This window comes from Leucoraja erinacea, chromosome 25 (genome assembly GCF_028641065.1).
Source record: "Leucoraja erinacea ecotype New England chromosome 25, Leri_hhj_1, whole genome shotgun sequence".
Lineage (NCBI taxonomy): Eukaryota > Metazoa > Chordata > Chondrichthyes > Rajiformes > Rajidae > Leucoraja > Leucoraja erinaceus.
The window spans coordinates 22,230,205-22,243,819 of NC_073401.1; positions in this window are offsets into that span (position 1 = coordinate 22,230,205).

Genomic DNA, 13,615 nt, shown 5'->3' on the forward strand with positions numbered 1-13,615 from the left:
TCAGTCCGCAATAACCTACCTGAACTCTCGGTGGCTCAGCACTTCAACTCCCCCTCCCATTCCCAATCCGACCTCTCTGTCCTGGGTCTCCTCCATTGCCAGAGTGAGCAACACAGGAGATTGGAGAAACATAACCTCATATTCCGCCTGGGTTGCTTGCGTCCTGATGGCATGAACGTTGAATTCTCCCAGTTTTGCTAGCCCTTGCTGTCTCCTCCCCTTCCTTAACCCTCGAGCTGTCCCTTCCATCCCCCCGCCCTCGGGCTTCTCCTCCTCCCTTTTTCCTTCCTTCTCCCCCCCCATCAGTCTGAAGAAGGGTTTCGGCCCGAAACGTCGCTTTCGCTCCATAGATGCTGCTGCAGCCACTGAGTTTCTCCAGCATTTTTGTGTACCTTCGATCTTCCAGCATCTGCAGTTCCTTCTTGAACACAAATTAATGGGGTGATATTAGGCAGCGTTAACATCCCAAAAGACGTGCAAACTGTGTAAAACTGAAAAGATCTGCTCAGGATCCAAGTGTAAGGAGTACATATTGATAAATAATTTAAAACTCTATTGCTGAATTTCATCGTATCAATTACTTGGCAGACCGCGTAGCGAGCTTGGAAAGGATTATAGATATAAATGCTGGAGAAACTCAGCGGGTGAGGCAGCATCTATGGAGCGAAGGAAATAGGCAACGTTTCGGGTCAAGACCCTTCTTCAGACTGCTGTGAGGGTGGGGGGGGGGGCGGGAAGGAGAAAGCAAGATCAAAAATAAAGGATTATAATCAATAAACATGTGTAATGGTCAACATGTAATAGTGATGATCCATCTCACAGTCAATTAGGTTAATTGAAATTCTATGATACTTGAAAGAGCTCCACCATGCCCCGGCGCACCGTAACACTGGAATAGGAGGAACCTGGTTACGAATAATAAGGCTTTCTATACATCTGTTGTTATTCAGAAGCAGACTGTTGCACAACAATGGCACTCTGAATAAATGAAGCCAATAAGATTTAAAAAAAGAGTAATTACAGAAAGCAATTAGAATTCCAAAGAATACACTTCTCTGATTCCACATGGAATGCTAAACACAGTGTGATGCTTGACCTAATTTACACAATAATGTGAGTCTCCGTTGGATTTCTAGATGTTTGTTAAATGCATTTGGCTTGGCTTAAATATAGAGTGTGTTCCAATAGTCAATGCAGTTCAAATTTATGAACCAAGAGATGAAATTCAGGTAATCTTTAAACGCAGATATACAACTTCATAGATAATGGTGGGGCAGGTCGTAAACGGCTCCGGGTCAGGTAAATTTGACATCGCAGGTGCATTATATGCCAGCAATTGACAATAAAATTACTCTGGAATTCACAATAGATAAAGCAAGTGTGCACTTGCAGGCTTACTTCTAATTGCTCAATGCTGAGAGAGGCCCTACAACATTAGACATATGTTGATCACTAAATGTATCAGGCCAGACCAGTTTGAAGCTGCCTTGGTGCAAACATTCAGTTTTGAATTCCTATTATGTTCATCATTCTCTTAGGTAGTTACCCAGGATCGACTCAGCGGGTGAGGCAGTATCTATTTTTTGTTCACCTTCGATTTTATCCTGCATCTGCAGTTCTTTCTCATACCCAGGATGGACTTGTATCCACGCTGGATTTTGTGACTATTGAGGTGATTCTGTGACCAATGAGGGAATTGCAGATTTTTTTTCTCAATGGGGCATGAGGTGACCAATGCAAAAACATAATAAAATTAGAGCAGGAGCAAGCCATAGAGCCCTCTAGCTTGCGCTGGATTTCAACATGATCATATGTCATAGGCCAGTCCTAGACCGCACCTCTTCTGTGTTAGTTCAACATAGCCCTCAATTCCTGAACTTTCTAAATTTTATCTACCTTATCTTTAAATATCTTGAATGAATCTACCTCTGCGGTAGAGCTTTCAAGAAATTATCCATCCTCTTGAAGTTCTTGACCACCTCATTTTAAAATGACAGGTTGCTTTTCAATTATTTGTTTTTTTGTCTGAGGCTCTCACACTGGTGGAAGCATCTCAACAACTGTCCTGTCTTATCTCGCCCCCTTAAGATCCCAAATCTTTCCATAAGATCATTCCTCATTCTTCCAAACTCCAATAAATCCAAATGCACCTTTATTTGCTAAATAGGATAGGACACTATTTCATCCAAGGATAAAGGATGAATTCACAGTGATGAATTAATCCGAGGAATTATTCCAGTGAATTTATTTTGAATTTCCTTTAATGCTGTTATGTCCTTTTATGATGTAAGGGGACAAAACTGCACATAGTGTGCCAGGTATTGCCTTACCAATACGCTGATAAAATGTCCCTATCATTATTCCACCCCCCTTTTTGATAAAAGCCATTGTGCCAGTTGTCATCCTCAGTATTTGTTGCAACTGCCTGCTAATCTTTTAGGATTCATGTTCATGAACCTCCAACACCAATCACTATGTACTTTACTAGTTTTCAATTAACTTTCATTAGGTAATAGCTTGCCTTTTGATCACTATCCCTGATACGTATAAATCTCACAATTTCCTACACGAATCTCCAGTTGACAATTATTTTCCCATTCGCCCAATCTGTCTATATTGCACGGACTCAATATCCTCAGTGAAACATGTCCTCCCACCCATCTTCGTCCCTTGGCAAACTTATACATTGCTCCCTCCTCCAGGTCACTTATATGAATAGTAAATAATTGAATTCCAAGAACTCTTCTTAAAGTACGCCACTTGTTACATCCTTCCGGACTGAAGGAAAATAGTTTACCTCAGTTTTAGTTTAGTTTATTATTGGTAAATGTACTGAGGTACAGTGAAATATTTTTTTTTGCGTGCTATCCAGTCAAAGAAAGTGTGACCAAACATACACTGGGCGATCGTTTTGCTGAACACCTTCGCTCATTCCACCTGGACCTACCTGATCTCCCAGTTGCTAAACACTATAATTTTCCTCCCCCATTCCCACACTGGTCATTCTGCCCAAGGCTTCCTCCATTGCCAAAGTGAGGCTAAATGCAAATTGAAGGAACAGCATCTCATATTTCGCATGGGCAGCTTAAACCCAGTGGTATGAATATTGATTTCTCTAACTTCAAGTAACCCCTGCATTCCTCCTCCATCCAAGTTGCATTAGCTTCTCGTTCTCACGCAACAACCATAGAAATATAGAAAACAGGCTATTTGGCCCTTCGAGCCTGCACCGTCATTCAATATGATCATGGCTGATCATCCAACTCAGTATCCTGTACCTGCCTTCTCTCCATACCCCTTGATCCCTTTTGCCACAAGGGCCACATCTAACTCCCTCTTAAATATAGCCAATGAACTGGCCTCAACTACCTTCTGTGGCAGAGAGTTCCAGAGATTCACCACTCTCTGTGTGAAAAATGTTTTTCTCATCTCGGTCCTAAAGGATTTGCCCTTTATCCTTAAACTGTGACCCCTTGTCCTGGACTTCCCCAACATCGGGAACAATCTTCCTGCATCTAGCCTGTCCAACCCCTTAAGAATGTTGTAAGTTTCTATAAGATCCCCCTCAATCTTCTAAACTCTAGCGAGTACAAGCCGAACTGCTAACAATGGCCTGTTTTCTTTATCATCGTTACTTTTTTGCATGTCCTTCATTCAATGTTCTATAACTCTCTACACCATTGTGTATATCTCTAATTTCCCCTTCCCATGACTTTCAGTCTGATAAAGGGTCTCAACCCCAAATATCACCCATTCCTTCTCTTCAGAGATGCTGCCTGTCCCTCTGAGTTACTCCAGCTTTTTGTGTCTTTCTTTGGTATGAACCAGCATCTGCAGTTCCTTCCGACACAAAGAAAAACTACATAAATACAATTAAGCCATCCGCAATGCACAGGTAAAGGATAAAGGGTACATTGTGTGCAAGGTATAACATTGTGGTCTGATAAGTACCCATTTATTCCGACTTTCTGCCATCAACATGAGAATCAGTTTTCAATCCATGCTGACACACTCTCCCAAAAACTATAAGCTCTTATTTTGTGTGCTAGTTTTTTTAATCTGGCTTGCTTCTAATGCTCTCCAGCAATCCAAATACACAACATCTGCAGGCCCCTCTCTGTCAACCATGCCTGTTACATCCTTGAAGAACTCCAGCAAATTTGTCAATCATAATCCCCCTTTCAGAAATCATGCTCCCGTGGTTGATTACATTAAGCCTTTCCAAATGACAAGGCCTTTCTATAGACTGGTGCCTGCCAACTGCCAGTCGTTAAGCCAATCGGCCTATAGTAGCCACCTTTTGTCTCACTGCTTTCTTATGCTTTTCAATATAACAGCACTTTAGGAACTGAGTTTTGAAAATGTTCCATGATCTCTACAGTCACTTCCTTTAAAACCCCTTGATTTATTGGAAACGTGGCCTCCTCTATTCCCATTAATATTTCCATTCAGTTGTCTCCGTGGTTGAGGATTCTTACAGGTCCTTCCATGCTGTTTGGATCCAGCCTATCTGTTATCTTTGGACTATAGGAGTCAGTAGAGTCATTGGGTTATGCAGCATGGAAACGAGCCCTTCAGTTCAACTTGCCCATACCAACCAGGGTTATATACCTGAGCTAATCCCACTTGTCTGTGTTCGGCCCATATTCCTTTAAACATTTACTATTCATCTATGTGTCTGAATGTATTTAAAACATTACCATAGTAAAGATCTTAACAGCTTTCTCTGGCAGTTCGTTTCCTGTAATCACCATGCTTTTTGTGGAAATATTGGTCTCAGGTTCATTTTAAATCATTCCCTTGTCATCTTAAATCTATGCCCTCTACTTTTAGACTTCTCAACCCTGGGAAGTAAACTGCAACCATTCACCTTATCTATTCCACTCATGATTTTATTTACTTCTATAAGGTTGCCCTTTAAACTACACTCAATGGAACGAAGTCCCAGCCTATCCAGTCTACAACTCAAGCCATCCAGACTTGGTATACTTTGTGAATCTTTTCGGCACTCTTTCCAGTTAAGTGACGGATGACAGAAGGTTTTTGGCTCACTTGTCTTTTTCCATCAGTGCACTGAGTGCAGGAGTTGGGACATTGTGTTACCATTGTGCAAGCTGTTGGTGAGACCTCACTTGGAGTCATAGAGTCATACTGTGTGGTAATAGGCCCTTCGACCCAACTTACCAAAACTGACCCACATGTCCTAACTACACAAGTTCCACCTGCCTGCTTATGGTCTATATCCCTCTAAATATACCTGTCTTGATGTTTCTTAAACATTGCAATAGTACCTGCCTGAACTACTACATCTGGCAGCTTGTTCCAGACACTTACCACCCTTTAAAAACAAAGTTACTCCTCAGGTTCCCAGTTGAGTGAATCAGTATGGCAATGACTCCAAGGCAAGTACATACTTCCAGTATCTCACCAAGCCTCTTTCGAACTCCTGCAAGGTTCTCTACCTTTTGCACTCCAAACTCCGTCAATGGCCAACATATATTATACCTTAATTGTATATTGTATAATTAATTTCTCTATCTCCTGGCCAGCAAGCAATGATTCATTGAAGCATCAATGTTTACCAGTTTCAGAATGTTTTAATACGTTTTTTTATTCTTTCTATCAAACCGAATAATCTCACATTTCCACAGTTATATTTCATCTTGCCCACTCACATTATGCATTCCCACAGCATCCTCCAGACAACTTCCCCACCTAGCTTTGTATTACCAACACAATGTGTGGATTATATTTTCTCTTTATCAATCAGGTCATTGATATAGATGGTGAAGGCTCAATGCTGATCTATTGTTGGCCATAATGATTTACTCCACTTCTGTGTCCTGCACTAATCTAATCTTCCATGCAGACTTACATAGTACCCCCAAACATAAATTACGTGTTTAATACCTTTTGGGCATCCAAATAACCCTCCCCACCTTATCTAACTTATTGAACCTATTAAAAAAATCTATTGTATATGCCAATAATTATGTCCCTTCTGCTGCAACCAGGTTGACTCCGTCTATTCACGTAGTTTCCGATGTTTATACTCCGACCCCCCCCCCCCACCACTCCCTGAATAATGGAGGTACATTTGCTTGTTTACGATTATCTGAGATTTTTTTTGGTGTGAAATCAAGGATTTACACTTTCAGAAAAAGGATACTGAAAGTCGATTGACATAATGCCAGCGTTGTTTGACAGCACCTTCATTTGGTTCAGTGCCTAACGCACCGTGGGTTCTCTTCCAATTGGGTGATGTGAAAGAGGCACGTGTTTTTAACTGAATAAGTGGCCTGAAGCGCATCTTGGGATCTTTATCACACCGAAGCCACTGACAGCCTGGTCTGATTTCAGATTGTAGCCAGACAGAGAGAGAGAGATAAAGGATCGCAGTCTGTGATGGGGCCCACAGAGGATGGCTTTAGGTTTCCAATTGGTGGAACTATCGTTTCATTCAGTTTCAGGAGTCAGGCAGGAGAATCTCAGGTGATGATAGCCGATTGTTTAAGCGATGACATTTAAAACGGTGGCAACTGTGTTTGGTGCTATCATTTTTGAATATTTCGAATATAACCAGCACCTGGTTAGTGGATTTGATCGAAGTATTTCATTGCCAGTGAGTGATTTACCTAAAACGATAGTTCACGGCTTTTGAGACCGTTTCTCCTTGAAGAAGCAGGTACTTTGAATGTGACGGTGACTGGTTGTGTGTGGGTGTGTGTGTGCGCGCGTGTGCGCGTGTGTGCGTGTGTGTGTGTGTGTGTGTGTGTGTGTGTGTGTGTGTGTGTGCGCGCGTGTGTGTGTGCGTGTGTGTGCATGTGCGTGCGTGTGTGGGAGTGCGGGGGGGTGGGGGCATGTGCGTGCGTGTGTGGGAGTGCGGGGGGGTGGGGGCTTCACTATGAAGTTAAAGTCCATGGAAGACCCATCCCACCGTCGCAATCAATATTTGCTTAAGGAATGAGGAATGTGGACAATCGATCCACATTCTTGCACATTCTGAGCTTGCAAACTTTCCAGCATTTTTACAAAACTCTAATGATCACCTTCGCCACGAAGACGAAGTTTATCAATCGGTTATCCCCCATGAACTTTGGAATTACATAATTTTATATTAATTTCCCGAAAGTCAAAAGAAAATAGCCAATATTTACTGAATCATTGTTTATTAAACCTCTTACAGAAGTCTACAAGATGGACATCAAGATGTCAGATTACTCCACATCCCTCTTGTACAGGAATCTACATGGAGAAAAACGCCCGACATTGTTTGCCATCATTTCAGCTATATAACACACATTCATTAAGAATATACAGATTAATTTGAGAAACTCAAAAAACATTATAGAACAAGTCAGATATTATGACATTACATATCCGCTAATATAACATCCCTTGAACTAACTGCCCCGCCTCTTCAATATGAAGAAACTTCATTAATCGTGAGGAGACGTGTTAACCCTTCCATTACCACAGCAACCCCATTACAGCTCTGTTAAAACTATAAACTTTTAGACCTTTCAAAAAATAAAAGGCGATGAGGATTGAAACATCAAATAATCAGTTTCTAAAACTGATCATGCGGATATTTCTTCTGGAAAAGCCTATTTGCTGAGTTAAAAAAAATCAGTCTGCTGGAGTATACAATGGTAAACATAGGCACTCTGGACCGAATAGTTCCCTCTGCTGTAATTCTACACGGTATGGTTAGATATTGCATACCACTTTCTACCGAAAATACAAACTGCACTTATCAAGGCAAATCTTCCATCTCTGACGCAGTTGAACTGGTAGGAATTGGAATGAAGAATTTCATCTACATTTTTGTTCTGGCGTTATCTTAACTACTCGACATATTTACTATAAACACACAATTATTATGAAGCATCTACAAATATTGTAGAACATGAATCCATATGATATGACCATACAGGTAAAGACGGGAAATATCCCTTTACAAACTATTCAGATCCTTCATTGTGAAGGTTTTACTATCACTTCTTCCATTCAGGAATACAGTATCACACCGGAGCAGGTTATTCCGGTCGCTTCCCTCGTTGCGTGGGTTCAATTTTGCCAGGTGCCCGAGAATGCGGTACCTCTCGCTCATTCTCTTGCATATTTCTGGATGCAGAATCGTGGAGATTATCTGCTGAAAATATAAAAGGAGCAACATTCGTAAATACCCAGATGGGAACGCGAAGCTGCATGTTTAAGCGCCGCAGTGTTTTTTAATAGGATGCATCCACTGATGTTCATGTTACCTGGAATACACGATGTAATGGCTTGAATGCGACTGTTTCTGCCATAGGCTCCAGACAGACTGCGGATGGCTGTTGCGGGATCAATTCATTCTCCGCACTTGACTTCGACCCTTTATTTACACCAACTGAAAAAATAAGAAACACACCAGTAAGTCAGAGGCATAAGTCACACGCTCTAATTCATACAAATATATACGGCAAGTTCCAACTCAGCATATCTTACACATAAATTCACCCACCTTCTGCATTCTTGAAGGAAGGATTCTGTTTCTTCCATTGCCTGAGACTCGCACCTACGCTCTGGATCCGACCCAAACCCTCCTCCAAAAACAACATCCAGCAACAGGCTGGCAGCCTCAGTCTGTTGCAGTTTGTCCAAACGACGCCCCTATTTATAGCTCGGATTGAAAGCGGAGAAGCGTGAGTCCGGGTTTCTCGGCGTTTCCCACACCTCGGCAGCCAATCGTTGCAGTCAAGGGGACAATGGCTAATGTGTTTCTTTTGAATGAGATATTATCCACACTGTTTGACGGGTTTGTGCAGTCAATTCATGGAACCATCTGGAGAACTGGTATGAGCCAATAATCCCTGCTCGCAGTTTATCAGAAACTAAGACAAATTCTCCCACGTGCCACCCACCACAGGAATAAAAATAAGAACATCTGTCTCATCGCTGGCCTTCTGTTAAAATATACCCCGTAAACATAGTTAAAACATAGCAAATAAGTTCCATTCAAATTATTAACGGATACCACTAAATATGTGTGTATTTGGTTAAAATGGTTTGCATGTTAAAAGTTTTTATGAGGTAGAAACAGTTCGAAGTAGATACTTTAAGATGCCTCCTGATAGACAGACGAATTCAAGTACAAGGTTTTTAACCATGTTTTATGTGGATCTCTCATTCCAACCCCAGCCTTTCCATTTTACGTATTCTGCTTAGTTCCGTAGAAACAACCATACTTTTTAAATTAGAAGTAATGTGGTCGGTACAGATATTTTCAGTTTTCTCCACTTTTCATTCCAGATGGTGATATCGAAGAAGAACACTAGATTGTCATCCGCGTGTGGAATGATGGTAGTCTTTCGGTATGGCTGACGAGTTAATACCGTTGGAGAACAAGCCCATTAGATGTATTCTAACAATTAACATTCTAAGCCCCCCCATATGTTCTCTCGATGGGTGATATTTATTTCACACTCCCAGCTGCCAATATTAATGCATGTTCTTTCTCCAATTTATTTTACAGAAAAAAAAGTTGTTTCTACAAATTATCGAGACCCAGAATGTCATTCTGTACCGTCATATTTCGCTTGGGCATCTTACTGCCCAGCGGTATGAATATTGATTTATCTAATTTCATGTAAATCTTGCATTCCCTCTCTCTCCATCGCAGTCCTTCACCCCTCCTAACCACCACCGCCATCCTGGGCGTCCTGCTAGTTTTTCTGATCGTATTATCTCGTTATCACCTCTTCCACAGCCAACAATGGACCATTGTGGGCTCGTCCTTGCTTATCGGCGCCGGCTCTAATTTGTTCTGAATCTTTTCATATCTCTCGTTTCCCTCTCCCCTGACTCTCAGTCTGAAGAAGGGTCCCGACCCGAAAATTCACCTGTTCCTTTTCTCCAGGGAAAGATTGAAAAGACTAGGCTTGTATTCACTGGGGTTTAGAAGGATGAGGGGGTATCTTAGATAAACATATAAAATCATAAAAGGATTGGACAAGCTAGATGCAGGAAAAATGTTCATAATGTTGGGCGGGTCCAGAACCAGGGGCCACAGTCTTAGAATAAAGGGGAAGTCATTTAAGACTGAAATGAGAAAAAACATTTTCACCCAGAGAATTGTGAATTTGTGGAATTCTCTGCCACAAAGGGCAGTGGAGGCCAAATCACTGGATGGATTTAAGAGAGAGTTAGATAGAGCTCTAGGGGCTAGTGGAGTCAAGGGATATGGGGAGACACGGGTTATTGATAGGGGACGATCAGCCGTGATCACAATGAATGGCGGTGCTGGCTCGAAGGGTCGAATGGCCTCCTCCTGCACCCGTTTTCTATGTTCCTATGTTTCAATCCCGCGGAGAGAGGGCATTCGCCCTGTGACAGAGCGAGCGCACCCACATGCCAATCATAATTAGGCCAAACTTTATCGTCCATTTGCAGGAAACATGTTTACTAAGCAGGTAAACCATTTCAGCCTCACATTCTCGCTTAAAATGCACATTTCCTTTAATCCTGTGCTAATATTTCGATGATTCAATTCCCTAAATTCAATGGAGAGAGACTAAAGTAAAGTATAAACAGGTCGGTGTTCTGCAAAAATGATTCTACAGGGACATTACAGTCATAGCATATATTCATCACAGCAAACGAATACAGCAGTTGCTATATATAGCAGTTGCTGTTGCTACCTGGCGCCTCCGTTTTACAAGGCAGATTTGATGGTCGATGGCCAGTCCGCTAACATTCGAATGCACTATGCATTAAACAGAATGGAGCCAAAGTCGACTTCTCCCTTGGTCCGAACAAATCGAAACAAGAACCGATCATTCAGTCCATTTTTTCCCCGCTCTGCAGTAAATGCACGGCTGATAGTTTGCCTCAGCACCTGCACTAAATCGCATATTCATATAATCTTAAAATCCATAAAATCTACTAATTTATTTCTATAATATGCCCCGTAACTGTGCCCGAGCAGACCCCATGCATGGAGAATTAAAAATATTCACTACGTTGTGGATGAAAACAAATCTAAATTCAAAACCGAATGATCATCAGACGGACGGTACACAAAAATGCTGGAGAAACTCAGCGGGTGCAGCAGCATATATGGAGCGAAGGAGATAGGCAACGTTTCGGGCCTAAACCCTTCTTCAGACTGTGAGTGGTGGTTTAGAAACTCCAGTCAGGAGGAAAAATAATAATCCCAGCATTTATTCTCTCAAGCACTGGACGAATTTTGTTTGTTTGAACGATTTTACGTCTCGTTCTTCGAAATCTCAGGAGTATTCAGTGTAATAATCTCTAACTGCGAGGACATTAGTGCGATTCCCCTCCATTAACACCTCTTAGGAATGAATTTTGATGACTGGTTGATCGCTTTCATTCGTATATCCTGTCTTTGACAGGGAGATCATGCTGTACACAATATTTCAGACATGTGGTCTCACCAGATCTGTTTATTATTGCAATAAGATCTTATGTAACTCCCTTTGTAAAAAAACATCAATTTACGATATACCTTCCGTATTCACTGTGTATATCTGCCAGGATAACATTAAATGATTCATGGGATGTCAGGACTTTCATAGGAAGAAAGACTGGGTACACACGGGTTGTACTCGCTAGAATTAGAGAAGATTGGGGGGGGGGGGGGGGGGGGGGGGGATCTTATAGAAACTTACAAAATTCTTAAAGGGTTGGACAGGCTAGATGCAGGAAGATTGTTCCCGATGTTGGGGAAGTCCAGAACGAGGGGTCACAGTTTAAGGATAAGGGGGAAATATTTTAGGACCGAGATGAGGAAAGCATTTTTCACACAGAGAGTGTTGAATCTCTAGAATTCTCTGCCACAGAAGGTAGTTGAGGCCAGTTCATTGGCTATATTTAAGAGGGAGTTAGATGTTGCCCTTGTGGCTAAAGGGATCAGGGGGTATGGAGAGAAGGCAGGTAAAGGATACTGAGTTGGATGATCAGCCATGATCATATTGAATGGCAGTGCAGGCTCGAAGGGCCGAATGGCCAACTCCTGCACCTATTTTCTATGTTTCTATGTACAAGGAATACACGAGGGACTTCCACAATATCAGAAGTGTTTTAATCATGTATCACGAAGCATACTCAGTTCTTCTATGTTTAAATTCACAACATGCAAGCGTTTCATCATTGCAAAATCGCAGCAGTACATTCCCTCAGTGTCAGATGAGCAATTGTTAGCACATGGACGCACATCACTGCCTCGGTGCTGATCAGAATGCTGTGCAGATGGTACACCTAGAGCCAAATGAACAACTAATGCTTCAATCCTTTGCCATGTTTTTCTATTTTTGTACCTAAGTGACTAATCCCACATTTTCCTCACATTATACTCCAAACCTATTCACTAAACTCGTTTATATTTCCACGAAGCCTCCATGTATTATCATTATAATGCATATTTCCAGTCAGCTTTAACACATCTGGATATACTATACTTGGTTCCCTCGTCTGATTAGCATTAGATTTATGCTTACGTTAATTCCCAATGGACGGTAATACATCTTCACCGAACTGAAGATTGCTAGTTTACAACGGAGTGACTTAAATTAACGCATGTTAGTTTCACCGTTATCATATCGTGGAAGGTGTGCAGTATTCACTGGAATTGTCTCATTTATTTTTAGTACAAGGACACTCCCTATTCTTTTAAGAGGGTTAAATACAGAAAGACTTTTGGTAAAATAATTATCTGCGTCATCCAACTCTACGCCATTGATAAAGAATTGATACTTAAAATAGTTCTCGATATATTATTCCTTCAAGTACATTAGTTCAAGTTCAAGTTCAAGTGAGTTTATTGTCTTGTGTCCCTGATAGGACAATGGAATTCTTGCTTTGCTTCAGCACACAGAACATAGTAGGCATTAACTACAAAAAAGATCAATTGTGTCCATATGCTATAATATAAATATATACACACATGAATAAATAAAATTATAAAGTGCAAATATGACAGATAATTGGTTATTAATAATCAACGTTTTGTCCGAGCCAGGTTTAATAGCCTGAATGCTGTGGGGAAGTAGCTATTCCTGAACCTGGTTGTTGCATTCTTAAGGCTCCTGTACCTTCTACCTGAAGGTAGCAGGGAGATGAATGTGTGACCAGGATGTTGTAGGTCTTTGATGATACTGCCAGCCTTTTTGAGGCAGGGACTGCGATAAATCCCCTCGATGGAAGAGCCGATGATGGACTGGGCAGTGTACTTTAAGTACATCTAGATAGAATATTTGTTTTGTGAGCAACGTACACACATTGGCTGTCTATGCTCTGCATTACAGAAAACCCCAAATCTACATTTAAGAAGTATGTTGTGTGTTGGCTACGAAACAGTTGGATTGTGCTGAAAAGGAAACGAAAGGGTTTGTATGAAGGCAAATATTTAGGTTCATGTCCATTCGGGAATATTAATACCGACACGTTACTGCAGCTGGAATTCAGTTTCATTGATTTTAGCAGGATACAAAGGTGCAGAACTTGCTCTGCATTCGGTTGCATTTGTAAGAGCAGAACACGTGGTGAGATGCATGTTTGCGGGTGTGACTAAGGCAAAGCCGATATCACCAAACAAATGTAATGGGGGTAA